Source organism: Lepisma saccharinum, chromosome 11 (assembly GCF_977018435.1).
Source record: "Lepisma saccharinum chromosome 11, izLepSacc3.1, whole genome shotgun sequence".
NCBI lineage: Eukaryota > Metazoa > Arthropoda > Insecta > Zygentoma > Lepismatidae > Lepisma > Lepisma saccharinum.
Window position 1 is genome coordinate 43,686,561 of NC_139239.1, and position 25,913 is coordinate 43,712,473.

The 25,913-nt window shown below is 40.5% G+C and overlaps 20 non-coding genes and 9 pseudogenes across 20 annotated transcripts; all 29 read right to left on the reverse strand.

Moving 5' to 3' along the window:
* Positions 1-567: 567 nt before the first annotated feature.
* On the reverse strand, positions 568-686 carry LOC145995554 (5S ribosomal RNA). The gene has a single exon (XR_014442601.1). It is a non-coding gene; the product is annotated as a 5S ribosomal RNA (ribosomal RNA).
* A 401-nt stretch (positions 687-1,087) lies between these two features.
* On the reverse strand, positions 1,088-1,206 carry LOC145995492 (5S ribosomal RNA). Its single transcript, XR_014442542.1, has one exon. It is a non-coding gene; the product is annotated as a 5S ribosomal RNA (ribosomal RNA).
* A 411-nt stretch (positions 1,207-1,617) lies between these two features.
* Positions 1,618-1,736, reverse strand: LOC145995781 (5S ribosomal RNA; annotated as a pseudogene).
* A 575-nt stretch (positions 1,737-2,311) lies between these two features.
* Positions 2,312-2,430, reverse strand: LOC145995451 (5S ribosomal RNA). The gene has a single exon (XR_014442503.1). It is a non-coding gene; the product is annotated as a 5S ribosomal RNA (ribosomal RNA).
* Positions 2,431-3,527: 1,097 nt separating this feature from the next.
* On the reverse strand, positions 3,528-3,646 carry LOC145995557 (5S ribosomal RNA). The gene has a single exon (XR_014442604.1). It is a non-coding gene; the product is annotated as a 5S ribosomal RNA (ribosomal RNA).
* A 1,103-nt stretch (positions 3,647-4,749) lies between these two features.
* On the reverse strand, positions 4,750-4,868 carry LOC145995717 (5S ribosomal RNA; annotated as a pseudogene).
* A 927-nt stretch (positions 4,869-5,795) lies between these two features.
* LOC145995590 (5S ribosomal RNA) lies at positions 5,796-5,914 on the reverse strand. Its single transcript, XR_014442636.1, has one exon. It is a non-coding gene; the product is annotated as a 5S ribosomal RNA (ribosomal RNA).
* Positions 5,915-6,434: 520 nt separating this feature from the next.
* LOC145995802 (5S ribosomal RNA) lies at positions 6,435-6,553 on the reverse strand (annotated as a pseudogene).
* Positions 6,554-7,651: 1,098 nt separating this feature from the next.
* LOC145995591 (5S ribosomal RNA) lies at positions 7,652-7,770 on the reverse strand. The gene has a single exon (XR_014442637.1). It is a non-coding gene; the product is annotated as a 5S ribosomal RNA (ribosomal RNA).
* A 1,212-nt stretch (positions 7,771-8,982) lies between these two features.
* On the reverse strand, positions 8,983-9,101 carry LOC145995834 (5S ribosomal RNA). The gene has a single exon (XR_014442734.1). It is a non-coding gene; the product is annotated as a 5S ribosomal RNA (ribosomal RNA).
* Positions 9,102-10,197: 1,096 nt separating this feature from the next.
* On the reverse strand, positions 10,198-10,315 carry LOC145995727 (5S ribosomal RNA; annotated as a pseudogene).
* A 1,103-nt stretch (positions 10,316-11,418) lies between these two features.
* On the reverse strand, positions 11,419-11,537 carry LOC145995452 (5S ribosomal RNA). Its single transcript, XR_014442504.1, has one exon. It is a non-coding gene; the product is annotated as a 5S ribosomal RNA (ribosomal RNA).
* Positions 11,538-12,465: 928 nt separating this feature from the next.
* On the reverse strand, positions 12,466-12,584 carry LOC145995570 (5S ribosomal RNA). Its single transcript, XR_014442616.1, has one exon. It is a non-coding gene; the product is annotated as a 5S ribosomal RNA (ribosomal RNA).
* Positions 12,585-12,966: 382 nt separating this feature from the next.
* On the reverse strand, positions 12,967-13,085 carry LOC145995399 (5S ribosomal RNA). Its single transcript, XR_014442455.1, has one exon. It is a non-coding gene; the product is annotated as a 5S ribosomal RNA (ribosomal RNA).
* Positions 13,086-14,180: 1,095 nt separating this feature from the next.
* Positions 14,181-14,299, reverse strand: LOC145995453 (5S ribosomal RNA). Its single transcript, XR_014442505.1, has one exon. It is a non-coding gene; the product is annotated as a 5S ribosomal RNA (ribosomal RNA).
* A 401-nt stretch (positions 14,300-14,700) lies between these two features.
* LOC145995670 (5S ribosomal RNA) lies at positions 14,701-14,819 on the reverse strand. The gene has a single exon (XR_014442712.1). It is a non-coding gene; the product is annotated as a 5S ribosomal RNA (ribosomal RNA).
* Positions 14,820-15,227: 408 nt separating this feature from the next.
* Positions 15,228-15,346, reverse strand: LOC145995734 (5S ribosomal RNA; annotated as a pseudogene).
* A 934-nt stretch (positions 15,347-16,280) lies between these two features.
* On the reverse strand, positions 16,281-16,399 carry LOC145995645 (5S ribosomal RNA). The gene has a single exon (XR_014442690.1). It is a non-coding gene; the product is annotated as a 5S ribosomal RNA (ribosomal RNA).
* Positions 16,400-16,919: 520 nt separating this feature from the next.
* Positions 16,920-17,038, reverse strand: LOC145995803 (5S ribosomal RNA; annotated as a pseudogene).
* Positions 17,039-17,616: 578 nt separating this feature from the next.
* LOC145995650 (5S ribosomal RNA) lies at positions 17,617-17,735 on the reverse strand. Its single transcript, XR_014442695.1, has one exon. It is a non-coding gene; the product is annotated as a 5S ribosomal RNA (ribosomal RNA).
* A 1,094-nt stretch (positions 17,736-18,829) lies between these two features.
* LOC145995454 (5S ribosomal RNA) lies at positions 18,830-18,948 on the reverse strand. The gene has a single exon (XR_014442506.1). It is a non-coding gene; the product is annotated as a 5S ribosomal RNA (ribosomal RNA).
* A 928-nt stretch (positions 18,949-19,876) lies between these two features.
* Positions 19,877-19,995, reverse strand: LOC145995571 (5S ribosomal RNA). Its single transcript, XR_014442617.1, has one exon. It is a non-coding gene; the product is annotated as a 5S ribosomal RNA (ribosomal RNA).
* Positions 19,996-20,377: 382 nt separating this feature from the next.
* Positions 20,378-20,496, reverse strand: LOC145995400 (5S ribosomal RNA). The gene has a single exon (XR_014442456.1). It is a non-coding gene; the product is annotated as a 5S ribosomal RNA (ribosomal RNA).
* Positions 20,497-21,591: 1,095 nt separating this feature from the next.
* LOC145995713 (5S ribosomal RNA) lies at positions 21,592-21,710 on the reverse strand. Its single transcript, XR_014442717.1, has one exon. It is a non-coding gene; the product is annotated as a 5S ribosomal RNA (ribosomal RNA).
* Positions 21,711-22,111: 401 nt separating this feature from the next.
* On the reverse strand, positions 22,112-22,230 carry LOC145995671 (5S ribosomal RNA). Its single transcript, XR_014442713.1, has one exon. It is a non-coding gene; the product is annotated as a 5S ribosomal RNA (ribosomal RNA).
* A 408-nt stretch (positions 22,231-22,638) lies between these two features.
* Positions 22,639-22,757, reverse strand: LOC145995735 (5S ribosomal RNA; annotated as a pseudogene).
* A 934-nt stretch (positions 22,758-23,691) lies between these two features.
* LOC145995756 (5S ribosomal RNA) lies at positions 23,692-23,810 on the reverse strand (annotated as a pseudogene).
* Positions 23,811-24,330: 520 nt separating this feature from the next.
* Positions 24,331-24,449, reverse strand: LOC145995804 (5S ribosomal RNA; annotated as a pseudogene).
* Positions 24,450-25,025: 576 nt separating this feature from the next.
* LOC145995527 (5S ribosomal RNA) lies at positions 25,026-25,144 on the reverse strand. The gene has a single exon (XR_014442575.1). It is a non-coding gene; the product is annotated as a 5S ribosomal RNA (ribosomal RNA).
* Positions 25,145-25,913: the final 769 nt, after the last annotated feature.

A 25,913-nucleotide genomic window follows, 5' to 3' on the forward strand; every position in this document is an offset into this window, starting at 1 on the left:
ATGCTGCTTTCGGTAAGATAGATATACTCCACCTTCTGGTTTTCGAAACGAGTCGGGACATCACACGTTTCGTGGGCAATGCCAAGAATGTGTAGAATAAACGTACGTTTTTGTACTACAAATAATGATACAATTCATTGCAATCATAGTGAGAAAATGTGCTCTAACAAACTTCGAGAGATGTGTTAACATTAAAGCTACAAGATAGAGATTCAAATTTAGTGCAGTGAAAGGGTTTTGAACAAAATATACACCCCATAATAACGCAGACTTGTATTCTCGCCGAAAACTACCAACGCAGGACCAACGGAGAGAGACAAGGCGGATACAGGCACCGCTATCCACCGCAATTATGGCGGCCAGATGTAATACGACAGCACCCTGCAACCCAGAATGATAAGAAATTAAAAAAAACATCGGCTTCCCAGATATTCATATATACTAATATACATTTTTTACATATATTATTTTCTGACTGCTATGAAAGAGGTGATTCTGCAGAAACTGTGGATGATTGATTGGTTTCAAATTACAAAAGTCACTATTAACCAAAACAAAGAAAAAGGTTGCCAACAGTACCTGGTGTTCCCAGGCAGTCACCCATCCAAGTACTTGCCAGGCCCGACGTTGCTTGACTTCGGTGATCGGACGAGAACCGGTATATTCAGCGCGGTATGGCCGTTGGCGAAAGGTACTGCTCTCGGTAAGATAGATATACTCCAACGTCTAGTTTTCGAGACGAGACGGGTTATGTCTCGTTTAGTGTGGACTGCCAAGAATGTGTAGATGAAACATAATTGTTACTATTAATGATACATTTCATTGTAATCATAGTGAGAAAATGTGCTTTAACAACCTTCGAGAGATGTGTTAACATTAAAGCTAAAAGACAGAGAAGGAAATTTTGTGAAGTGTTTGGTTTTTAAACAAAAAACGCACATAAAATACATCACATAATATGGCAGGAAGGTATCCTCGCAGAAAAACTACCAACGTCGGTTCTTCGGGGAGCGATTTATCAAAAACTGTGGGTGATTGATTGACTTCAAGTTTCAAGAAAGGTCATTATCAGCATTAGAGAAAAGGTTGACAACAGTACCTGGTGTTCCCAGGCGGTCACCCATCCAAGTACTTACCAGGCCCGACGCTGCTTGACTTCGGTGATCGGACGAGAACCGGTATATTCAGCGCGGTATGACCGTTGGCGAAAGGTACTGCATTCGGTAAGATAGATATACCCCACCGTCTAGTTTTCGAGACGAGACGGGTTATGTCTCATTTTGTGTGCACTGCCAAGAATGTGTAGGTGAAACATAATTGTTACTACACAAAATAATGATACATTTCATTGTAATCATAGTGAGAAAATGTGCTTTAACAACCTTCGAGAGATGTGTTAACATTAAAGCTAAAAGACAGAGAAGGAAATTTTGTGAACTGTTTGGTTTTTAAACAAAAAAACGCCCAAAAATACATCAAATAATATGGCAGGAACGTATCCTCGCAGAAAAGCTACCAACGCCGGCTCCTCGGGAAGCGATTCTGCAAAAAATGTTTGTGATTCATTGACTTCAAGTTACAAAAAAGTCATTATCACCATTAAAAAAGCAAAAAGGTTGTCAACATTACCTGGTGTTCCCAGGAGGTCACCAATCCAAGTACTTACCAGGCCCGACGCTGCTTGACTTCGGTGATAGGACGAGAACCGGTATATTCAACGAGGTATGACCGTTGGCGAGAAATGCTGCTTTCGGTAAGATAGATATACCCACCTTCTGGTTTTCGAGACGAGTTGGGACATCACACGTTTCGTGGGCAATGCCAAGAATGTGTAGAATAAACATTCGTTTTTGTACTACAAATAATCATACAATTCATTGTAATCATAGTGAGGAAATGTGCTCTAACAAACTTCGAGAGATGTGTTAACATTAAAGCTACAAGATAGAGATTAAAATTTAGTGCAGTGAAAGGGTTTTGAACAAAATATACACATAATAATAACGCAGACTCATATTCTCGCCGAAAACTACCAACGCCGGGCATACGGAGAGAGTCACGGCGGATCCAGGCACCGCTATCCACCGCAATTATGGCGACGGGATGTAATACGACAGCACCCTTCAAACCAGCATGATAAGAAACTAAAAAAAAAACATCGGCTTCCCAGATATTCATATATACTAATATACATTTTTTACATATATTATTTGCTTACAGCTATAAAAGAGGTGATTCTGCAGAAACTGTGGATGATTGATTGGTTTCAAATTACAAAAATGTCACTGTTAACCAAAACAAAGAAAAAGGTTGCCAACAGTACCTGGTGTTCCCAGGCAGTCACCCATCCAAGTACTTACCAGGCCCGACACTGCTTGACTTCGGTGATCGGACGAGAACCGGTATATTCAGCGCGGTATGACCGTTGGCGAAAGGTACTGCTTTCGGTAAGATAGATATACTCCACCGTCTAGTTTTCGAGACGAGACGGGTTATGTCTCGTTTAGTGTGCACTTCCAAAAATGTGTAGATGAAACATAATTGTTACTATTAATGATACATTTCATTTTAATCATAGTGAGAAAATGTGCTTTAACAACCTTCGAGAGATGTGTTAACATAAAAGCTAAAAGACAGAGAAGGAAATTTTAAGCAGGGTTGGGATTTTAAACAGAAACGCCCAAAAATACATCAAATAATATTTCAGGAACGTATCCTCGCACAAAAACTACCAACGCCGGCTCTTCGGGAAGCGATTCTGCAAGAAATGTTTGTGATTTATTTACTTCAAGTTACAAAAAGGGTCATTATCACCATTACAAAAGCAAAAAGGTTGCTAACAGTACCTGGTGCTCCCTGGCTGTCACCCATCCAAGTACTTTCCAGATCCGTCGCTGCTTGGTTTCTTTTTTGGGACGAAAATCGGTATATTTAACGCGGTATGTCCGCTGGCGAAATGCACTGCTTTCGGTAAGTTACATATAGGCCACCTTCTAGCTTTCGAGACGAGTCGATACATCCTACGTTTCGTGGGCAATGCCAAGAATTTGTTGAAGAAACATACGTTTTTGTACTAAAATAATGATACAATTCATTGTAATCATAGTGAGAAAATGTGCTCTAACAAACTTCGAGAGATGTGTTAACATTAAAGCTACAAGATAGAGATTAAAATTTAGTGCAGTGAAAGGGTTTTGAACAAAATATACACATAATAATAACGCAGACTCATATTCTCGCCGAAAACTACCAACGCCGGACCTACGGAGAGAGACACGGCGGATCCAGGCACCGCTATCCACCGCAATTATGGCGGCCGGCTGTAATACGACTGCACCCTTCAAACCAGCATGATAAGAAACTAAAAAAAAAACATCGGCTTCCCAGATATTCATATATACTAATATACATTTTTTACATATATTATTTGCTTACAGCTATAAAAGAGGTGATTCTGCAGAAACTGTGGATAATTGATTGGTTTCAAATTACAAAAAGGTCACTATTAACCAAAACAAAAAAAAGGTTGCCAACAGTACCTGGTGTTCAAAGGCAGTCACCCATCCAAGTACTTACCAGGCCCGACGCTGCTTGACTTCGGTGATCGGACGAGAACCGGTATATTCAGCGGGGTATGACCGTTGGCGAGGGGTACTGCTTTCGGTAACATAGATATACTCCACCGTCTAGTTTTCGAGACGAGACGTATTATGTCCCGTTTTGTGTGCACTGCCAAGAAAGTGTAGATGAAACGTAAGTGTTACTACACCAAATATTGGTACATTTGATTGTAATCATAGTGAGAAAATGTGCTTTAACACTCTTCGAGAGATGTGTTAACATTAAAGCTAAAAGACAGAGAAGGAAATTTTGTGCAGGTTTGGGATGCTAAACAGAAACGCCCAAAAATATATCAAATAATATGGCAGGAACGTATCCTCGCCGAAAAACTACCAACGCCGGCTGTTTGGGAAGCGATTCTGCAAAAAATATATGTGATTGATTAACTTCAAGTTACAAAAAAGTCATTATCACCATTAAAAAAGCAAAAGGTTGCTAACAGTACCTGGTGCTCCCAGGCTGTCACCCATCCAAGTACTTACCAGATCCGTCGCTTCTTGACTTCTGTTTTGGGACGAAAACCGGTATATTTAACGCGGTATGTCCTTTGGCGAAAGACACTGCTTTCGGTAAGTTACATATAGGCCATCTTCTAGTTTTCGAGACGAGTCGGGACATCTCATGTTTCGTGGGCAATGCCGAGAATGTGTAGAAGAAACATAGGTTTTTGTGCTACAAATAATGATACAATTCATTGTAATCATACTGAGAAAATGTGCTCTAACAAAGATCGAGAGATGTGTTAATATTAAAGCTACAAGATAGAGATTCAAATTTAGTGCAGTGAAAGGGTTTTGAACAAAATATACACCCCATAATAACGCAGACTCGTATTCTCGCCGAAAACTACCAACGCAGGACCTACGGAGAGAGACACGTCGGATCCAGGCACCGCTATCCACCGCAATTATGTCGGCCAGATGTAATACGACAGCACCCTGCAAACCAGAGTGATATGAAATTAAAAAAAAAACATCGGCTTCCCAGATATTCATATATACTAATATACATTTTTTACATATATTATTTTCTGACTGCTATGAAAGAGGTGATTCTGCAGAAACTGTGGATGATTGATTGGTTTCAAATTACAAAAAGGTCACTATTAACCAAAACAAAGAAAAAGGTTGCCAACAGTACCTGGTGTTCAAAGGCAGTCACCCATCCAAGTACTTACCAGGCCCGACGCTGCTTGACTTCGGTGATAGGAAGAGAACCGGTATATTCAGCGCGGTATGACCGTTGGCGAAAGGTACTGCTCTCGGTAAGATAGTAATACTCCAACGTCTAGTTTTCGAGACGAGACGGGTTATGTCTCGTTTAGTGTGGACTGCCAAGAATGTGTAGATGAAACATAATTGTTACTATTAATGATACATTTCATTGTAATCATAGTGAGAAAATGTGCTTTATCAACTTTCGAGAGATGTGTTAACATTAAAGCTAAAAGACAGAGAAGGAAATTTTGCGCAGGGTTGGGATTTTAAACAAAAACGCCCAAAAATACATCAAATAATATGGCAGGAACGTATCCTCGCAGAAAAACTACCAACGCCGGCTCTTCGGGAAGCGATTCTGCAAAAAATATTTGTGATTGATTGACTTCAAGTTACAAAGAAGTCATTATCACCATTAAAAAAGCAAAAGGTTGCTAACAGTACCTGGTGCTCCCAGGCTGTCACCAATCCAAGTACTTACCAGATCCTTAGCTGCTTGACTTCTGTTTTGGGACGAAAACCGGTATATTTAACGCGGTATGTCCGTTGGCGAAAGACACTGCTTTCGGTAAGTTACATATAGGCCACCGTCTAGTTTTCGAGGCGAGTCGGGACATCTCACGTTTCGTGGGCAATGCCAAGAATTTGTAAAAGAAACATACGTTTTTGTACTACAAAAATGATACAATTCATTGTAATCATATTGGGAAAATGTGCTCTAACAACCTTCGAGAAATGTGTTAACATTAAAGCTAAAAGACAGAGAAGGAAATTTTTTGAAAGGTTGGGTTTTTAAACAAAAAACGCACATACAATACATACGATAATATGGCAGGAACGTATCCTCGCAGAAAAACTACCATCGCCGGCTCTTCGGGGAGCGATTCTGCAAAAACTGTGGGTGATTGATTGATTTCAAGTTTCAAAAAAGGTCATTATCAGCATTAAGAAAAAGGTCGCCAACAGTACATGGTGTTCCCAGGCGGTCACCCATCCAAGTACTTACCAGGCCCGAAGCTGCTTGACTTCGGTGATCGGACGAGAACCGGTATATTCAGCGCGGTATGACCGTTGGCGAAAGCTACAGCATTCGGTAAGATAGATATAGTCCACCTTCTAGTTTTCGAGACGAGTCGGGACATCTCACGTTTCGTGGGCAATGCCAAGAATCTGCAGAATAAACATACGTTTTTGTACTACAAATAATGATACAATTCATTGTAATCATAGTGAGAAAATGTGCTCTAACAAACTTCGAGAAATGTGTTAACATTAAAGATACAAGATAGAGATTCAAATTTAGTGCATTGAAAGGGTTTTGCACAAAATATACACCCCAAAATAACGCAGACTCGTATTCTCGCCGAAAACTACAAACGCCGGACCTTTGGAGAGAGACACGGCAGATCCAGGCACCGCTATCCACCGCAATTATGGCGGCCGGATGTAATACGACAGCACCCTGCAAGCCAGCATGATTTTTTACATATATTATTTGCTTACAGCTATAAAAGAGGTGATTCTACAGAAACTGTGGATGATTGATTGGTTTCTAATTACAAAAAGGTCACTATTAACCCAAACAAAGAAAAAGGTTGCCAACAGTACCTGGTGTTCCCAGGAAGTCACCCATCCAAGTACTTACCAGGCCCGACGCTGCTTGACTTCTGTTTAGGGACGAAAACCGGTATATTTAACGCGGTATGTCCTTTGGCGAAAGGCTCTGCTTTCGGTAAGTTACATATAGGCAACCTTCTAGCTTTCGAGACGAGTCGGGACATCCTACGTTTCGTGGGCAATGCCAAGAATGTGTTGAAGAAACATACGTTTTTGTACTAAAATAATGATACAATTCATTGTAATCATAGTGAGAAAATGTGCTCTAACAAACTTCGAGAGATGTGTTAACATAAAAGCTACAAGATAGGGATTCAACTTTAGTGCAGTGAAAGGGTTTTGAACAAAATATACACCCAATAATAACGCAGACTCGTATTCTCGCCGAAAACTACCAACGCCGGAACTACGGAGAGAGACACGGCGGATCCAGGCACAGCTATAAACTGCAATTATGGCGGCCGGATGTAATAAGACAGCACCCTGCAACCCAGCATGATAAGAAATTAAATAAAACATCGGCTTCCCAGATATTCATATATACTAATATACATTTTTTACATATATTATATGCTTACATCTATAAAAGAGGTGATTCTGCAGAAACTGTGGATGATTGATTGGTTTCAAATTACAAAAATGTCACTATTAACCAAAACAAAGAAAAAGGTTGCCAACAGTACCTGGTGTTCCCAGGCAGTCACCCATCCAAGTACTTACCAGATCCTTAGCTGCTTGACTTCTGTTTTGGGACGAAAACCGGTATATTTAACGCGGTATGTCCGTTGGCGAAAGACACTGCTTTCGGTAAGTTACATATAGGCCACCGTCTAGTTTTCGAGGCGAGTCGGGACATCTCACGTTTCGTGGGCAATGCCAAGAATTTGTAAAAGAAACATACGTTTTTGTACTACAAAAATGATACAATTCATTGTAATCATATTGGGAAAATGTGCTCTAACAACCTTCGAGAAATGTGTTAACATTAAAGCTAAAAGACAGAGAAGGAAATTTTTTGAAAGGTTGGGTTTTTAAACAAAAAACGCACATACAATACATACGATAATATGGCAGGAACGTATCCTCGCAGAAAAACTACCATCGCCGGCTCTTCGGGGAGCGATTCTGCAAAAACTGTGGGTGATTGATTGATTTCAAGTTTCAAAAAAGGTCATTATCAGCATTAAGAAAAAGGTCGCCAACAGTACATGGTGTTCCCAGGCGGTCACCCATCCAAGTACTTACCAGGCCCGAAGCTGCTTGACTTCGGTGATCGGACGAGAACCGGTATATTCAGCGCGGTATGACCGTTGGCGAAAGCTACAGCATTCGGTAAGATAGATATAGTCCACCTTCTAGTTTTCGAGACGAGTCGGGACATCTCACGTTTCGTGGGCAATGCCAAGAATCTGCAGAATAAACATACGTTTTTGTACTACAAATAATGATACAATTCATTGTAATCATAGTGAGAAAATGTGCTCTAACAAACTTCGAGAGATGTGTTAACATTAAAGATACAAGATAGAGATTCAAATTTAGTGCATTGAAAGGGTTTTGCACAAAATATACACCCCAAAATAACGCAGACTCGTATTCTCGCCGAAAACTACAAACGCCGGACCTTTGGAGAGAGACACGGCAGATCCAGGCACCGCTATCCACCGCAATTATGGCGGCCGGATGTAATACGACAGCACCCTGCAAGCCAGCATGATTTTTTACATATATTATTTGCTTACAGCTATAAAAGAGGTGATTCTACAGAAACTGTGGATGATTGATTGGTTTCTAATTACAAAAAGGTCACTATTAACCCAAACAAAGAAAAAGGTTGCCAACAGTACCTGGTGTTCCCAGGAAGTCACTCATGCAAGTACTTACCAGGCCCGACGCTGCTTGACTTCTGTTTAGGGACGAAAACCGGTATATTTAACGCGGTATGTCCTTTGGCGAAAGGCTCTGCTTTCGGTAAGTTACATATAGGCAACCTTCTAGCTTTCGAGACGAGTCGGGACATCCTACGTTTCGTGGGCAATGCCAAGAATGTGTTGAAGAAACATACGTTTTTGTACTAAAATAATGATACAATTCATTGTAATCATAGTGAGAAAATGTGCTCTAACAAACTTCGAGAGATGTGTTAACATAAAAGCTACAAGATAGGGATTCAACTTTAGTGCAGTGAAAGGGTTTTGAACAAAATATACACCCAATAATAACGCAGACTCGTATTCTCGCCGAAAACTACCAACGCCGGAACTACGGAGAGAGACACGGCGGATCCAGGCACAGCTATAAACTGCAATTATGGCGGCCGGATGTAATAAGACAGCACCCTGCAACCCAGCATGATAAGAAATTAAATAAAACATCGGCTTCCCAGATATTCATATATACTAATATACATTTTTTACATATATTATATGCTTACATCTATAAAAGAGGTGATTCTGCAGAAACTGTGGATGATTGATTGGTTTCAAATTACAAAAATGTCACTATTAACCAAAACAAAGAAAAAGGTTGCCAACAGTACCTGGTGTTCCCAGGCAGTCACCCATCCAAGTACTTTCCAGGCCCGACGCTGCTTGACTTCGGTGATCGGACGAGAACCGGTATATTCAGCGCGGTATGACCGTTGGCGAAAGGTACTGCTTTCGGTAAGATAGATATACTCCACCGTCTAGTTTTCGAGACGACACGGGTTATGTCTCGTTTAGTGTGCACTGCCAAGAATGTGTAGATGAAACATAATTGTTACTATTAATGATACATTTCATTTTAATCATAGTGAGAAAATGTGCTTTAACAACCCTAGAGAGATGTGTTAACATAAAAGCTAAAAGACAGAGAAGGAAATTTTAAGCAGGGTTGGGATTTTAAACAGAAAGGCCCAAAAATACATCAAATAATATTTCAGGAAGGTATCCTCGCACAAAAACTACCAACGCCGGCTCTTCGGGAAGCGATTCTGCAAGAAATGTTTGTGATTTATTGACTTCAAGTCACAAAAAAGGTCATTATCACCATTACAAAAGCAAAAAGGTTGCTAACAGTACCTGGTGCTCCCTGGCTGTCACCCATCCAAGTACTTTCCAGATCCGTCGCTGCTTGGTTTCTTTTTTGGGACGAAAACCGGTATATTTAACGCGGTATGTCCGCTGGCTAAATGCACTGCTTTCGGTAAGTTACATATAGGCCACCTTCTAGCTTTCGAGACGAGTCGGGACATCCTACGTTTCGTGGGCAATGCCAATTATGTGTTGAAGAAACATACGTTTTTGTACTAAAATAATGATACAATTCATTGTAATCATAGTGAGAAAATGTGCTCTAACAAACTTCGAGAGATGTGTTAACATTAAAGCTACAAGATAGAGATTAAAATTTAGTGCAGTGAAAGGGTTTTGAACAAAATATACACATAATAATAACGCAGACTCATATTCTCGCCGAAAACTACCAACGCCGGACCTACGGAGAGAGACACGGCGGATCCAGACACCGCTATCCACCGCAATTATGGCGGCCGGATGTAATACGACTGCACCCTTCAAACCAGCATGATAAGAAACTAAAAAAAAACATCGGCTTCCCAGATATTCATATATACTAATATTCATTTTTTACATATATTATTTGCTTACAGCTATAAAAGAGGTGATTCTGCAGAAACTGAGGATGATTGATTGGTTTCAAATTACAAAAAGGTCATTATCAACCAAAACAAAAAAAAGGTTGCCAACAGTACCTGGTGTTCAAAGGCAGTCACCCATCCAAGTACTTACCAGGCCCGACGCTGCTGAATTCGGTGATCGGACGAGAACCGGTATATTCAGCGCGGTATGACCGTTGGCGAGGGGTACTGCTTTCGGTAACATAGATATACTCCACCGTCTAGTTTTCGAGACGAGACGTATTATGTCCCGTTTTGTGTGCACTGCCAAGAAAGTGTAGATGAAACGTAAGTGTTACTACACCAAATATTGATACATTTGATTGTAATCATAGTGAGAAAATGTGCTTTAACGCTCTTCGAGAGATGTGTTAACATTAAAGCTAAAAGACAGAGAAGGAAATTTTGTGCAGGTTTGGGATGCTAAACAGAAACGCCCAAAAATATATCAAATAATATGGCAGGAACGTATCCTCGCCGAAAAACTACCAACGCCGGCTGTTTGGGAAGCGATTCTGCAAAAAATATTTGTGATTGATTAACTTCAAGTTACAAAAAAGTCATTATTTCCATTAAAAAAGCAAAAGGTTGCTAACAGTACCTGGTGCTCCCAGGCTGTCACCCATCCAAGTACTTACCAGATCCGTCGCTTCTTGACTTCTGTTTTGGGACGAAAACCGGTATATTTAACGCGGTATGTCCGTTGGCGAAAGACACTGCTTTCGGTAAGTTACATATAGGCCACCTTCTAGTTTTCGAGACGAGTCGGACATCTCATGTTTCGTGGGCAATGCCAAGAATGTGTAGAAGAAACATAGGTTTTTGTACTACAAATAATGATACAATTCATTGTAATCATAGTGAGAAAATGTGCTCTAACAAACTTCGAGAGATGTGTTAATATTAAAGCTACAAGATAGAGATTCAAATTTAGTGCAGTGAAAGGGTTTTGAACAAAATATACACCCCATAATAACGCAGACTCGTATTCTCGCCGAAAACTACCAACGCAGGACCTACGGAGAGAGACACGTCGGATCCAGGCACCGCTATCCACCGCAATTATGGCGGCCAGATGTAATACAACAGCACCCTGCAACCCAGAGTGATATGAAATTTAAAAAAAAAACATCGGCTTCCCAGATATTCATATATACTAATATACATTTTTTACATATATTATTTTCTGACTGCTATGAAAGAGGTGATTCTGCAGAAACTGTGGATGATTGATTGGTTTCAAATTACAAAAAGGTCAATATTAACCAAAACAAAGAAAAAGGTTGCCAACAGTACCTGGTGTTCCCAGGCAGTCACCCATCCAAGTACTTACCAGGCCCGACACTGCTTGACTTCGGTGATCGGACGAGAACCGGTATATTCAGCGCGGTATGACCGTTGGCGAAAGGTACTGCTTTCGGTAAGATAGATATACTCCAACGTCTAGTTTTCGAGACGAGAAGGGTTATGTCTCGTTTAGTGTGGACTGCCAAGAATGTGTAGATGAAACATAATTGTTACTATTAATGATACATTTCATTTTAATCATAGTGAGAAAATGTGCTTTATCAACTTTCAAGAGATGTGTTAACATTAGAGCTAAAAGACAGAGAAGGAAATTTTGCGCAGGGTTGGGATTTTAAACAGAAACGCCCAAAAATACATCAAATAATATGGCAGGAACGTATCCTCGCAGAAAAAATACCAACGCCGGCTCTTCGGGAAGCGATTCTGCAAAAAATATTTGTGATTGATTGACTTCAAGTTACAAAGAAGTCATTATCACCATTAAAAAAGCAAAAAGTTGCTAACAGTACCTGGTGCTCCCAGGCTGTCACCCATCCAAGTACTTACCAGATCCTTCGCTGCTTGACTTCTGTTTTGGGACGAAAACCGGTATATTTAACGCGGTATGTCCGTTGGCGAAAGACACTGCTTTCGGTAAGTTACATATAGGCCACCGTCTAGTTTTCGAGGCGAGTCGGGACATCTCACGTTTCGTGGGCAATGCCAAGAATTTGTAGAATAAACATACGTTTTTGTACTACAAATAATGATACAATTCATTGTAATCATATTGAGAAAATGTGCTCTAACAACCTTCGAGAGATGTGTTAACATTAAAGCTAAAAGACAGAGAAGGAAATTTTTTGAAGGGTTGGGTTTTTAAACAAAAAACGCACATAAAATACATACGATAATATGGCAGGAACGTATCCTCGCAGAAAAACTACCATCGCCGGCTCTTCGGAGAGCGATTCTGCAAAAACTGTGGGTGATTGATTGATTTCAAGTTTCAAAAATGATCATTATCAGCATTAAGAAAAAGGTCGCCAACAGTACATGGTGTTCCCAGGCGGTCACCCATCCAAGTACTTACCAGGCCCGAAGCTGCTTGACTTCGGTGATCGGACGAGAACCGGTGTATTCAGCGCGGTATAACCGTTGGCGAAAGCTATAGCATTCGAAATTGATTCAAATTTAGTGCAGTGAAAGGGTTTTGAACAAAATATACACCCCATAATAACGCAGACTCGTATTCTCGCCGAAAACTACCAACGCCGGACCTACGGAGAGAGACACGGCGGATCCAGGCACGGCTATCCACCGCAATTATGGCGGCCGGCTGTAATAAGACTGCACCCTTCAAACCAGCATGATAAGAAACTAAAAAAAAACATCGGCTTCCCAGATATTCATATATACTAATATACATATTTTACATATATTAATTGCTTATAGCTATAAGAGAGGTGATTCTGCAGCAACTGTGGATGATTGATTGGTTTCAAATTACAAAAAGGTCATTATCAACCAAAACAAAAAAAAGGTTGCCAACAGTACCTGGTGTTCCCAGGCAGTCAACCATCCAAGTACTTACCAGGCCCGACGCTGCTTGACTTCGGTGATCGGATGAGAACCGGTATATTCAGCGCGGTATGACCGTTGGCGAAAGGTACTGCTTTCGGTAAGATAGATATACTCCACCGTCTAGTTTTCCAGACGAGACGTATTATGTCCCGTTTTGTGTGGACTGCCAAGAATGTGTAGATGAAACATAATTGATACTATTAATGATACATTTCATTGTAATCATAGTGAGAAAATGTGCTTTATCAACTTTCGAGAGATGTGTTAACATTAAAGCTAAAAGACAGAGAAGGAAATTTTGCGCAGGGTTGGGATTTTAAACAGAAACGCCCAAAAATACATCAAATAATATGGCAGGAACGTATCCTCGCAGAAAAACTACCAACGCCGTCTCTTCGGGAAGCGATTCTGCAAAAAATGTTTGTGATTCATTGACTTCAAGTTACAAAAAAGTCATTAACACCATTGAAAAAGCCAAAATGTTGCTAACAGTAAATGGTGCTCTCAGGCTGTCAACCATCCAAGTACTTACCAGATCCGTCGCTGCTTGACTTCTGTTTTGGGACGAAAACCGGTATATTTAACGCGGTATGTCCGTTGGCGAAGTGCACTACTTTCGGTAAGTTACATATAGGCCACCGTCTAGCTTTCGAGATTAGTCGCGACATCCTACGTTTCGTGGGCAATGCCAAGAATGTGTAGAAGAAACATACGTTTTTGAACTACAAATAATGATACAATTCATTGTAATCATAGTGAGAAAATGTGCTCTAAAAAAATTCGAGACATGTGTTAAAATTAAAGCTACAAGATAGAGATTCAAATTTAGTGCAGTGAAAGGGTTTTCAACAAAATATACACCCAATAATAACGCAGACTCGTATTCTCGCCGAAAACTACCAACGCCGGAACTACGGAGAGAGACACGGCGGATCTAGGCACAGCTATCCACCGCAATTATGGCGGCCGGATGTAATACGACAGCACCCTGCAACCCAGCATGATAAGAAATTAAATAAAACATCGGCTTCCCGGATATTCATAATTACTAATATATATTTTTTTCATATATTATATGCTTACAGCTATAAAAGAGGTGATTCTGCAGAAACTGTGGATGATTGATTGGTTTCAAATTACAAAAAGTCACTATTAACCAAAACAAAGAAAATGATTGCCAACAGTACCTGGTGTTCCCAGGCAGTCACCCATCCAAGTACTTACCAGGCCCGACACTGCTTGACTTCGGTGATCGGACGAGAACCGGTATATTCAGCGCGGTATGACCGTTGGCGAAAAGTACTGCTCTCGGTAAGCTAGATATACTCCACCATCTAGTTTTCGAGACGAGACGGGTTATGTCTCGTTTAGTGTGCACTGCCAAGAATGTGTAGATGAAACATAATTGTTACTATTAATGATACATTTCATTGTAATCATAGTGTGAAAATGTGCTTTAACAACCTTCGAGAGATGTGTTAACATTAAAGCTAAAAGACAGTGAAGGAAATTTTGTGAAGTGTTTGGTTTTTAAACAAAAAACGCACATAAAATACATCACATAATATGGCAGGAAGGTATCCTCGCAGAAAAACTACCAACGTCGGTTCTTCGGGGAGCGATTTATCAAAAACTGTGGGTGATTGATTGACTTCAAGTTTCAAGAAAGGTCATTATCAGCATTAAAGAAAAGGTTGCCCACAGTACCTGGTGTTCCCAGGCGGTCACCCATCCAAGTTCTTACTAGGCCCGACGCTGCTTGACTTCGGTGATCGGACGAGAACCGGTATATTCAGCGCGGTATGACCGTTGGCGAAAGGTACTGCATTCGGTAAGATAGATATACTCCACCGTCTAGTTTTCGAGACGAGACGGGTTATGTCTCATTTTGTGTGCACTGCCAAGAATGTGTAGGTGAAACATAATTGTTACTACACAAAATAATGATACATTTCATTGTAATCATAGTGAGAAAATGTGCTTTAACAATCTTCGAGAGATGTGTTAACATTAAAGCTAAAGACAGAGAAGGAAATTTTGTGAAGTGTTTGGTTTTTAAACAAAAAACGCTAAAAATACATCAAATAATATGGCAGGAACGTATCCTCGCAGAAAAGCTACCAACGCCGGCTCTTCGGGAAGCGATTCTGCAAAAAATGTTTGTGATTCATTGACTTCAAGTTACAAAAAAGTCATTATCACCATTAAAAAAGCAAAAAGGTTGTCAACAGTACCTGGTGTTCCCAGGAGGTCACCAATCCAAGTACTTACCAGGCCCGACGCTGCTTGACTTCGGTGATAGGACGAGAACCGGTATATTCAACGAGGTATGACCGTTGGCGAGAAATGCTGCTTTCGGTAAGATAGATATACTCCACCTTCTGGTTTTCGAGACGAGTCGGGACATCACACGTTTCGTGGGCAATGCCAAGAATGTGTAGAATAAACATACGTTTTTGTACTACAAATAATGATACAATTCATTGTGATCATAGTGAGGAAATGTGCTTTATCAACTTTCGAGAGATGTGTTAACATTAAAGCTAAAAGACAGAGAAGGAAATTTTGCGCAGGGTTGGGATTTTAAACAGAAACGCCCAAAAATACATCAAATAATATGGCAGGAACGTATCCTCGCAGAAAAACTACCAACGCCGGCTCTTCGGGAAGCGATTCTGCAAAAAATATTTGTGATTGATTGACTTCAAGTTACAGAGAAGTCATTATCACCATTAAAAAAGCAAAAGGTTGCTAACAGTACCTGGTGCTCCCAGGCTGTCACCCATCCAAGTACTTACCAGATCCTTAGCTGCTTGACTTCTGTTTGGGGACGAAAAACGGTATATTTAACGCGGTATGTCCGTTGGCGAAAGACACTGCTTTCGGTAAGTTACATATAGGCCACCGTCTAGTTTTCGAGGCGAGTCGGGACATCTCACGTTTCGTGGGCAATGCCAAGAATTTGTAGAATAAACATACGTTTTTGTACTACAAATAATGATACAATTCATTGTAATCATATTGGGAAAATGTGCTCTAACAACCTTCGAGAGATGTGTTAACATTAAAGCTAAAAGACAGAGAAGGAAATTTTTTGAAGGGTTGGGTTTTTAAACAAAAAACGCACATACAATACATACGATAATATGGCAGGAACGTATCCTCGCAGAAAAACTACCATCGCCGGCTCTTCGGGGAGCGATTCTGCAAAAACTGTGGGTGATTGATTGATTTCAAGTTTCAAAAAAGATCATTATCAGCATTAAGAAAAAGGTCGCCAACAGTACATGGTGTTCCCAGGCGGTCACCCATCCAAGTACTTACCAGGCCCGAAGCTGCTTGACTTCGGTGATCGGACGAGAACCAGTATATTCAGCGCGGTATGACCGTTGGCGAAAGCTACAGCATTCGGTAAGATAGATATAGTCCACCTTCTAGTTTTCGAGACGAGTCGGGACATCTCACGTTTCGTGGGCAATGCCAAGAATCTGTAGAATAAACATACGTTTTTGTACTACAAATAATGATACAATTCATTGTAATCATAGTGAGAAAATGTGCTCTAACAAACTTCGAGAGATGTGTTAACATTAAAGATACAAGATAGAGATTCAAATTTAGTGCATTGAAAGGGTTTTGCACAAAATATACACCCCAAAATAACGCAGACTCGTATTCTCGCCGAAAACTACAAACGCCGGACCTTTGGAGAGAGACACGGCAGATCCAGGCACCGCTATCCACCGCAATTATGGCGGCCGGATGTAATACGACAGCACCCTGCAAGCCAGCATGATTTTTTACATATATTATTTGCTTACAGCTATAAAAGAGGTGATTCTACAGAAACTGTGGATGATTGATTGGTTTCTAATTACAAAAAGGTCACTATTAACCCAAACAAAGAAAAAGGTTGCCAACAGTACCTGGTGTTCCCAGGAAGTCACCCATCCAAGTACTTACCAGGCCCGACGCTGCTTGACTTCTGTTTAGGGACGAAAACCGGTATATTTAACGCGGTATGTCCTTTGGCGAAAGGCTCTGCTTTCGGTAAGTTACATATAGGCAACCTTCTAGCTTTCGAGACGAGTCGGGACATCCTACGTTTTGTGGGCAATGACAAGAATGTGTAGAAGAAATATAAGTTTTTGTACTACAAATAATGATACAATTCATTGAAATCATAGTGAGAAAATGTGCTCTAACAAACTTCGAGAGATGTGTTAACATTAAAGCTGCAATATAGAGATTCAAATTTAGTGCAGTGAAAGGGTTTTGAACAAAATATACACCCCATAATAACGCAGACTCGTATTCCCGCCGAAAACTACCAACGTAGGACCTACGGAGAGAGACACGTCGGATCCAGGCAACCGCTATCCACCGCAATTATGGCGGCCAGATGTAATACGACAGCACCCTGCAACCCAGAATGATAAGAAATTAAAAAAAAAACATCGGCTTCCCAGATATTCATATATACTAACATACATTTTTTTACATATATTATTTTCTGACTGCTATGAAAGAGGTGATTCTGCAGAAAATGTGGATGATTGATTGGTTTCAAATTACAAAAAGGTCACTATTAACCAAAACAAAGAATAAGGTTGCCAACAGTACCTGGTGTTCCCGGGCAGTCACCCATCCAAGTACTTACCAGGACCGACGCTGCTTGACTTCGGTGATCGGACGAGAACCGCTATATTCAGCGCGGTATGACCGTTGGCGAAAGGTACTGCTCTCGGTAAGATAGATATACTCCAACGTCTAGTTTTCGAGACGAGACGGGTTATGTCTCGTTTAGTGTGGACTGCCAAGAATGTGCAGATGAAACATAATTGTTACTATTAATGATACATTTCATTGTAATCATAGTGAGAAAATGTGCTTTATCAACTTTCGAGAGATGTGTTAACATTAAAGCTAAAAGACAGAGAAGGAAATTTTGTGCAGGGTTGGGATTTTAAACAGAAAGGCCCAAAAATACATCAAATAATATTTCAGGAACGTATCCTCGCACAAAAACTACCAACGCCTGCTCTTCGGGAAGCGATTCTGCAAAAAATGTTTGTGATTGATTGACTTCAAGTTACAAAAAGTCATTATCACCATTACAAAATCAAAAAGGTTGCTAACAGTACCTGGTGCTCCCAGGCTGTCACCAATCCAAGTACTTTCAAGATCCGTCGCTGCTTGGTTTCTGTTTTTTGACGAAAACCGGTATATTTAACGCGGTATGTCCGTTGGCGAAATGCACTACTTTCGGTAAGTTACATATAGGCCACCTTCTAGCTTTCGAGACGAGTCGGGACATCCTACGTTTCGTGGGCAATGCCAAGAATGTGTTGAAGAAACATACGTTTTTGTACTAAAATAATGATACAATTCATTGTAATCATAGTGAGAAAATGTGCTCTAACAAACTTCGAGAGATGTGTTAACATAAAAGCTACAAGATAGGGATTCAACTTTAGTGCAGTGAAAGGGTTTTGAACAAAATATACACCCAATAATAACGCAGACTCGTATTCTCGCCGAAAACTACCAACGCCGGAACTACGGAGAGAGACACGGCGGATCCAGGCACAGCTATAAACTGCAATTATGGCGGCCGGATGTAATAAGACAGCACCCTGCAACCCAGCATGATAAGAAATTAAATAAAACATCGGCTTCCCAGATATTCATATATACTAATATACATTTTTTACATATATTATTTTCTGACTGCTATGAAAGAGGTGATTCTGCAGAAACTGTGGATGATTGATTGGTTTCAAATTACAAAAAGGTCAATATTAACCAAAACAAAGAAAAAGGTTGCCAACAGTACCTGGTGTTCCCAGGCAGTCACCCATCCAAGTACTTACCAGGCCCGACACTGCTTGACTTCGGTGATCGGACGAGAACCGGTATATTCAGCGCGGTATGACCGTTGGCGAAAGGTACTGCTTTCGGTAAGATAGATATACTCCAACGTCTAGTTTTCGAGACGAGAAGGGTTATGTCTCGTTTAGTGTGGACTGCCAAGAATGTGTAGATGAAACATAATTGTTACTATTAATGATACATTTCATTTTAATCATAGTGAGAAAATGTGCTTTATCAACTTTCGAGAGATGTGTTAACATTAGAGCTAAAAGACAGAGAAGGAAATTTTGCGCAGGGTTGGGATTTTAAACAGAAACGCCCAAAAATACATCAAATAATATGGCAGGAACGTATCCTCGCAGAAAAACTACCAACGCCGGCTCTTCGGGAAGCGATTCTGCAAAAAATATTTGTGATTGATTGACTTCAAGTTACAAAGAAGTCATTATCACCATTAAAAAAGCAAAAAGTTGCTAACAGTACCTGGTGTTCCCAGGCTGTCACCCATCCAAGTACTTACCAGATCCTTCGCTGCTTGACTTCTGTTTTGGGACGAAAACCGGTATATTTAACGCGGTATGTCCGTTGGCGAAAGACACTGCTTTCGGTAAGTTACATATAGGCCACCGTCTAGTTTTCGAGGCGAGTCGGGACATCTCACGTTTCGTGGGCAATGCCAAGAATTTGTAGAATAAACATACGTTTTTGTACTACAAATAATGATACAATTCATTGTAATCATATTGAGAAAATGTGCTCTAACAACCTTCGAGAGATGTGTTAACATTAAAGCTAAAAGACAGAGAAGGAAATTTTTTGAAGGGTTGGGTTTTTAAACAAAAAACGCACATAAAATACATACGATAATATGGCAGGAACGTATCCTCGCAGAAAAACTACCATCGCCGGCTCTTCGGAGAGCGATTCTGCAAAAACTGTGGGTGATTGATTGATTTCAAGTTTCAAAAAAGATCATTATCAGCATTAAGAAAAAGGTCGCCAACAGTACATGGTGTTCCCAGGCGGTCACCCATCCAAGTACTTACCAGGCCCGAAGCTGCTTGACTTCGGTGATCGGACGAGAACCGGTGTATTCAGCGCGGTATAACCGTTGGCGAAAGCTACAGCATTCGATAGGGATTCAAATTTAGTGCAGTGAAAGGGTTTTGAACAAAATATACACCCCATAATAACGCAGACTCGTATTCTCGCCGAAAACTACCAACGCCGGACCTACGGAGAGAGACACGGCGGATCCAGGCACCGCTATCCACCGCAATTATGGCGGCCGGCTGTAATAAGACTGCACCCTTCAAACCAGCATGATAAGAAACTAAAAAAAAACATCGGCTTCCCAGATATTCATATATACTAATATACATATTTTACATATATTAATTGCTTATAGCTATAAGAGAGGTGATTCTGCAGCAACTGTGGATGATTGATTGGTTTCAAATTACAAAAAGGTCATTATCAACCAAAACAAAAAAAAGGTTGCCAACAGTACCTGGTGTTCCCAGGCAGTCAACCATCCAAGTACTTACCAGGCCCGACGCTGCTTGACTTCGGTGATCGGATGAGAACCGGTATATTCAGCGCGGTATGACCGTTGGCGAAAGGTACTGCTTTCGGTAAGATAGATATACTCCACCGTCTAGTTTTCCAGACGAGACGTATTATGTCCCGTTTTGTGTGGACTGCCAAGAATGTGTAGATGAAACATAATTGATACTATTAATGATACATTTCATTGCAATCATAGTGAGAAAATGTGCTTTATCAACTTTCGAGAGATGTGTTAACATTAAAGCTAAAAGACAGAGAAGGAAATTTTGCGCAGGGTTGGGATTTTAAACAGAAACGCCCAAAAATACATCAAATAATATGGCAGGAACGTATCCTCGCAGAAAAACTACCAACGCCGTCTCTTCGGGAAGCGATTCTGCAAAAAATGTTTGTGATTCATTGACTTCAAGTTACAAAAAAGTCATTAACACCATTGAAAAAGCCAAAATGTTGCTAACAGTAAATGGTGCTCTCAGGCTGTCAACCATCCAAGTACTTACCAGATCCGTCGCTGCTTGACTTCTGTTTTGGGACGAAAACCGGTATATTTAACGCGGTATGTCCGTTGGCGAAGTGCACTACTTTCGGTAAGTTACATATAGGCCACCGTCTAGCTTTCGAGATTAGTCGCGACATCCTACGTTTCGTGGGCAATGCCAAGAATGTGTAGAAGAAACATACGTTTTTGAACTACAAATAATGATACAATTCATTGTAATCATAGTGAGAAAATGTGCTCTAAAAAAATTCGAGACATGTGTTAAAATTAAAGCTACAAGATAGAGATTCAAATTTAGTGCAGTGAAAGGGTTTTCAACAAAATATACACCCAATAATAACGCAGACTCGTATTCTCGCCGAAAACTACCAACGCCGGAACTACGGAGAGAGACACGGCGGATCTAGGCACAGCTATCCACCGCAATTATGGCGGCCGGATGTAATACGACAGCACCCTGCAACCCAGCATGATAAGAAATTAAATAAAACATCGGCTTCCCGGATATTCATAATTACTAATATATATTTTTTTCATATATTATATGCTTACAGCTATAAAAGAGGTGATTCTGCAGAAACTGTGGATGATTGATTGGTTTCAAATTACAAAAAGTCACTATTAACCAAAACAAAGAAAATGATTGCCAACAGTACCTGGTGTTCCCAGGCAGTCACCCATCCAAGTACTTACCAGGCCCGACGCTGCTTGACTTCGGTGATCGGACGAGAACCGGTATATTCAGCGCGGTATGACCGTTGGCGAAAAGTACCGCTCTCGGTAAGCTAGATATACTCCACCATCTAGTTTTCGAGACGAGACGGGTTATGTCTCGTTTAGTGTGCACTGCCAAGAATGTGTAGATGAAACATAATTGTTACTATTAATGATACATTTCATTGTAATCATAGTGTGAAAATGTGCTTTAACAACCTTCGAGAGATGTGTTAACATTAAAGCTAAAAGACAGTGAAGGAAATTTTGTGAAGTGTTTGGTTTTTAAACAAAAAACGCACATAAAATACATCACATAATATGGCAGGAAGGTATCCTCGCAGAAAAACTACCAACGTCGGTTCTTCGGGGAGCGATTTATCAAAAACTGTGGGTGATTGATTGACTTCAAGTTTCAAGAAAGGTCATTATCAGCATTAAAGAAAAGGTTGCCCACAGTACCTGGTGTTCCCAGGCGGTCACCCATCCAAGTTCTTACTAGGCCCGACGCTGCTTGACTTCGGTGATCGGACGAGAACCGGTATATTCAGCGCGGTATGACCGTTGGCGAAAGGTACTGCATTCGGTAAGATAGATATACTCCACCGTCTAGTTTTCGAGACGAGACGGGTTATGTCTCATTTTGTGTGCACTGCCAAGAATGTGTAGGTGAAACATAATTGTTACTACACAAAATAATGATACATTTCATTGTAATCATAGTGAGAAAATGTGCTTTAACAATCTTCGAGAGATGTGTTAACATTAAAGCTAAAGACAGAGAAGGAAATTTTGTGAAGTGTTTGGTTTTTAAACAAAAAACGCTAAAAATACATCAAATAATATGGCAGGAACGTATCCTCGCAGAAAAGCTACCAACGCCGGCTCTTCGGGAAGCGATTCTGCAAAAAATGTTTGTGATTCATTGACTTCAAGTTACAAAAAAGTCATTATCACCATTAAAAAAGCAAAAAGGTTGTCAACAGTACCTGGTGTTCCCAGGAGGTCACCAATCCAAGTACTTACCAGGCCCGACGCTGCTTGACTTCGGTGATAGGACGAGAACCGGTATATTCAACGAGGTATGACCGTTGGCGAGAAATGCTGCTTTCGGTAAGATAGATATACTCCACCTTCTGGTTTTCGAGACGAGTCGGGACATCACACGTTTCGTGGGCAATGCCAAGAATGTGTAGAATAAACATACGTTTTTGTACTACAAATAATGATACAATTCATTGTGATCATAGTGAGGAAATGTGCTTTATCAACTTTCGAGAGATGTGTTAACATTAAAGCTAAAAGACAGAGAAGGAAATTTTGCGCAGGGTTGGGATTTTAAACAGAAACGCCCAAAAATACATCAAATAATATGGCAGGAACGTATCCTCGCAGAAAAACTACCAACGCCGGCTCTTCGGGAAGCGATTCTGCAAAAAATATTTGTGATTGATTGACTTCAAGTTACAGAGAAGTCATTATCACCATTAAAAAAGCAAAAGGTTGCTAACAGTACCTGGTGCTCCCAGGCTGTCACCCATCCAAGTACTTACCAGATCCTTAGCTGCTTGACTTCTGTTTGGGGACGAAAACCGGTATATTTAACGCGGTATGTCCGTTGGCGAAAGACACTGCTTTCGGTAAGTTACATATAGGCCACCGTCTAGTTTTCGAGGCGAGTCGGGACATCTCACGTTTCGTGGGCAATGCCAAGAATTTGTAGAATAAACATACGTTTTTGTACTACAAATAATGATACAATTCATTGTAATCATATTGGGAAAATGTGCTCTAACAACCTTCGAGAGATGTGTTAACATTAAAGCTAAAAGACAGAGAAGGAAATTTTTTGAAGGGTTGGGTTTTTAAACAAAAAACGCACATACAATACATACGATAATATGGCAGGAACGTATCCTCGCAGAAAAACTACCATCGCCGGCTCTTCGGGGAGCGATTCTGCAAAAACTGTGGGTGATTGATTGATTTCAAGTTTCAAAAAAGATCATTATCAGCATTAAGAAAAAGGTCGCCAACAGTACATGGTGTTACCAGGCGGTCACCCATCCAAGTACATACCAGGCCCGAAGCTGCTTGACTTCGGTGATCGGACGAGAACCAGTATATTCAGCGCGGTATGACCGTTGGCGAAAGCTACAGCATTCGGTAAGATAGATATAGTCCACCTTCTAGTTTTCGAGACGAGTCGGGACATCTCACGTTTCGTGGGCAATGCCAAGAATCTGTAGAATAAACATACGTTTTTGTACTACAAATAATGATACAATTCATTGTAATCATAGTGAGAAAATGTGCTCTAACAAACTTCGAGAGATGTGTTAACATTAAAGATACAAGATAGAGATTCAAATTTAGTGCATTGAAAGGGTTTTGCACAAAATATACACCCCAAAATAACGCAGACTCGTATTCTCGCCGAAAACTACAAACGCCGGACCTTTGGAGAGAGACACGGCAGATCCAGGCACCGCTATCCACCGCAATTATGGCGGCCGGATGTAATACGACAGCACCCTGCAAGCCAGCATGATTTTTTACATATATTATTTGCTTACAGCTATAAAAGAGGTGATTCTACAGAAACTGTGGATGATTGATTGGTTTCTAATTACAAAAAGGTCACTATTAACCCAAACAAAGAAAAAGGTTGCCAACAGTACCTGGTGTTCCCAGGAAGTCACCCATCCAAGTACTTACCAGGCCCGACGCTGCTTGACTTCTGTTTAGGGACGAAAACCGGTATATTTAACGCGGTATGTCCTTTGGCGAAAGGCTCTGCTTTCGGTAAGTTACATATAGGCAACCTTCTAGCTTTCGAGACGAGTCGGGACATCCTACGTTTTGTGGGCAATGACAAGAATGTGTAGAAGAAATATAAGTTTTTGTACTACAAATAATGATACAATTCATTGAAATCATAGTGAGAAAATGTGCTCTAACAAACTTCGAGAGATGTGTTAACATTAAAGCTGCAATATAGAGATTCAAATTTAGTGCAGTGAAAGGGTTTTGAACAAAATATACACCCCATAATAACGCAGACTCGTATTCTCGCCGAAAACTACCAACGTAGGACCTACGGAGAGAGACACGTCGGATCCAGGCACCGCTATCCACCGCAATTATGGCGGCCAGATGTAATACGACAGCACCCTGCAACCCAGAATGATAAGAAATTAAAAAAAAACATCGGCTTCCCAGATATTCATATATGCTAACATACATTTTTTTACATATATTATTTTCTGACTGCTATGAAAGAGGTGATTCTGCAGAAAATGTGGATGATTGATTGGTTTCAAATTACAAAAAGGTCACTATTAACCAAAACAAAGAATAAGGTTGCCAACAGTACCTGGTGTTCCCGGGCAGTCACCCATCCAAGTACTTACCAGGACCGACGCTGCTTGACTTCGGTGATCGGACGAGAACCGGTATATTCAGCGCGGTATGACCGTTGGCGAAAGGTACTGCTCTCGGTAAGATAGTTATACTCCAACGTCTAGTTTTCGAGACGAGACGGGTTAAGTCTCGTTTAGTGTGGACTGCCAAGAATGTGTAGATGAAACATAATTGTTACTATTAATGATACATTTCATTGTAATCATAGTGAGAAAATGTGCTTTATCAACTTTCGAGAGATGTGTTAACATTAAAGCTAAAAGACAGAGAAGGAAATTTTGTGCAGGGTTGGGATTTTAAACAGAAAGGCCCAAAAATACATCAAATAATATTTCAGGAACGTATCCTCGCACAAAAACTACCAACGCCGGCTCTTCGGGAAGCGATTCTGCAAAAAATGTTTGTGATTGATTGACTTCAAGTTACAAAAAGTCATTATCACCATTAAAAAAGAAAAAGGTTGATAAAAGTACCTGGTACTCTCAGGCGGTCACCCATCCAAGTACTTATCAGATCCGTCGCTTCTTGACTTCTGTTTTGGGACGAAAACCGGTATATTTAACGCGGTATGTCCGTTGGCGAAAGACACTGCTTTCGGTAAGTTACATATAGTCCACCTTCTAGTTTTCGAGACGAGTCGGGACATCTCACGTTTCGTAGGCAATGCCAAGAATTTGTAGAATAAACATACGTTTTTGTACTACAAATAATGATACAATTCATTGTAATCATAGTGAGAAAATGTGCTCTAACAAACTTCGAGAGATGTGTTAACATTAAAGATACAAGATAGAGATTCAAATTTAGTGCTGTGAAAGGGTTTTGAACA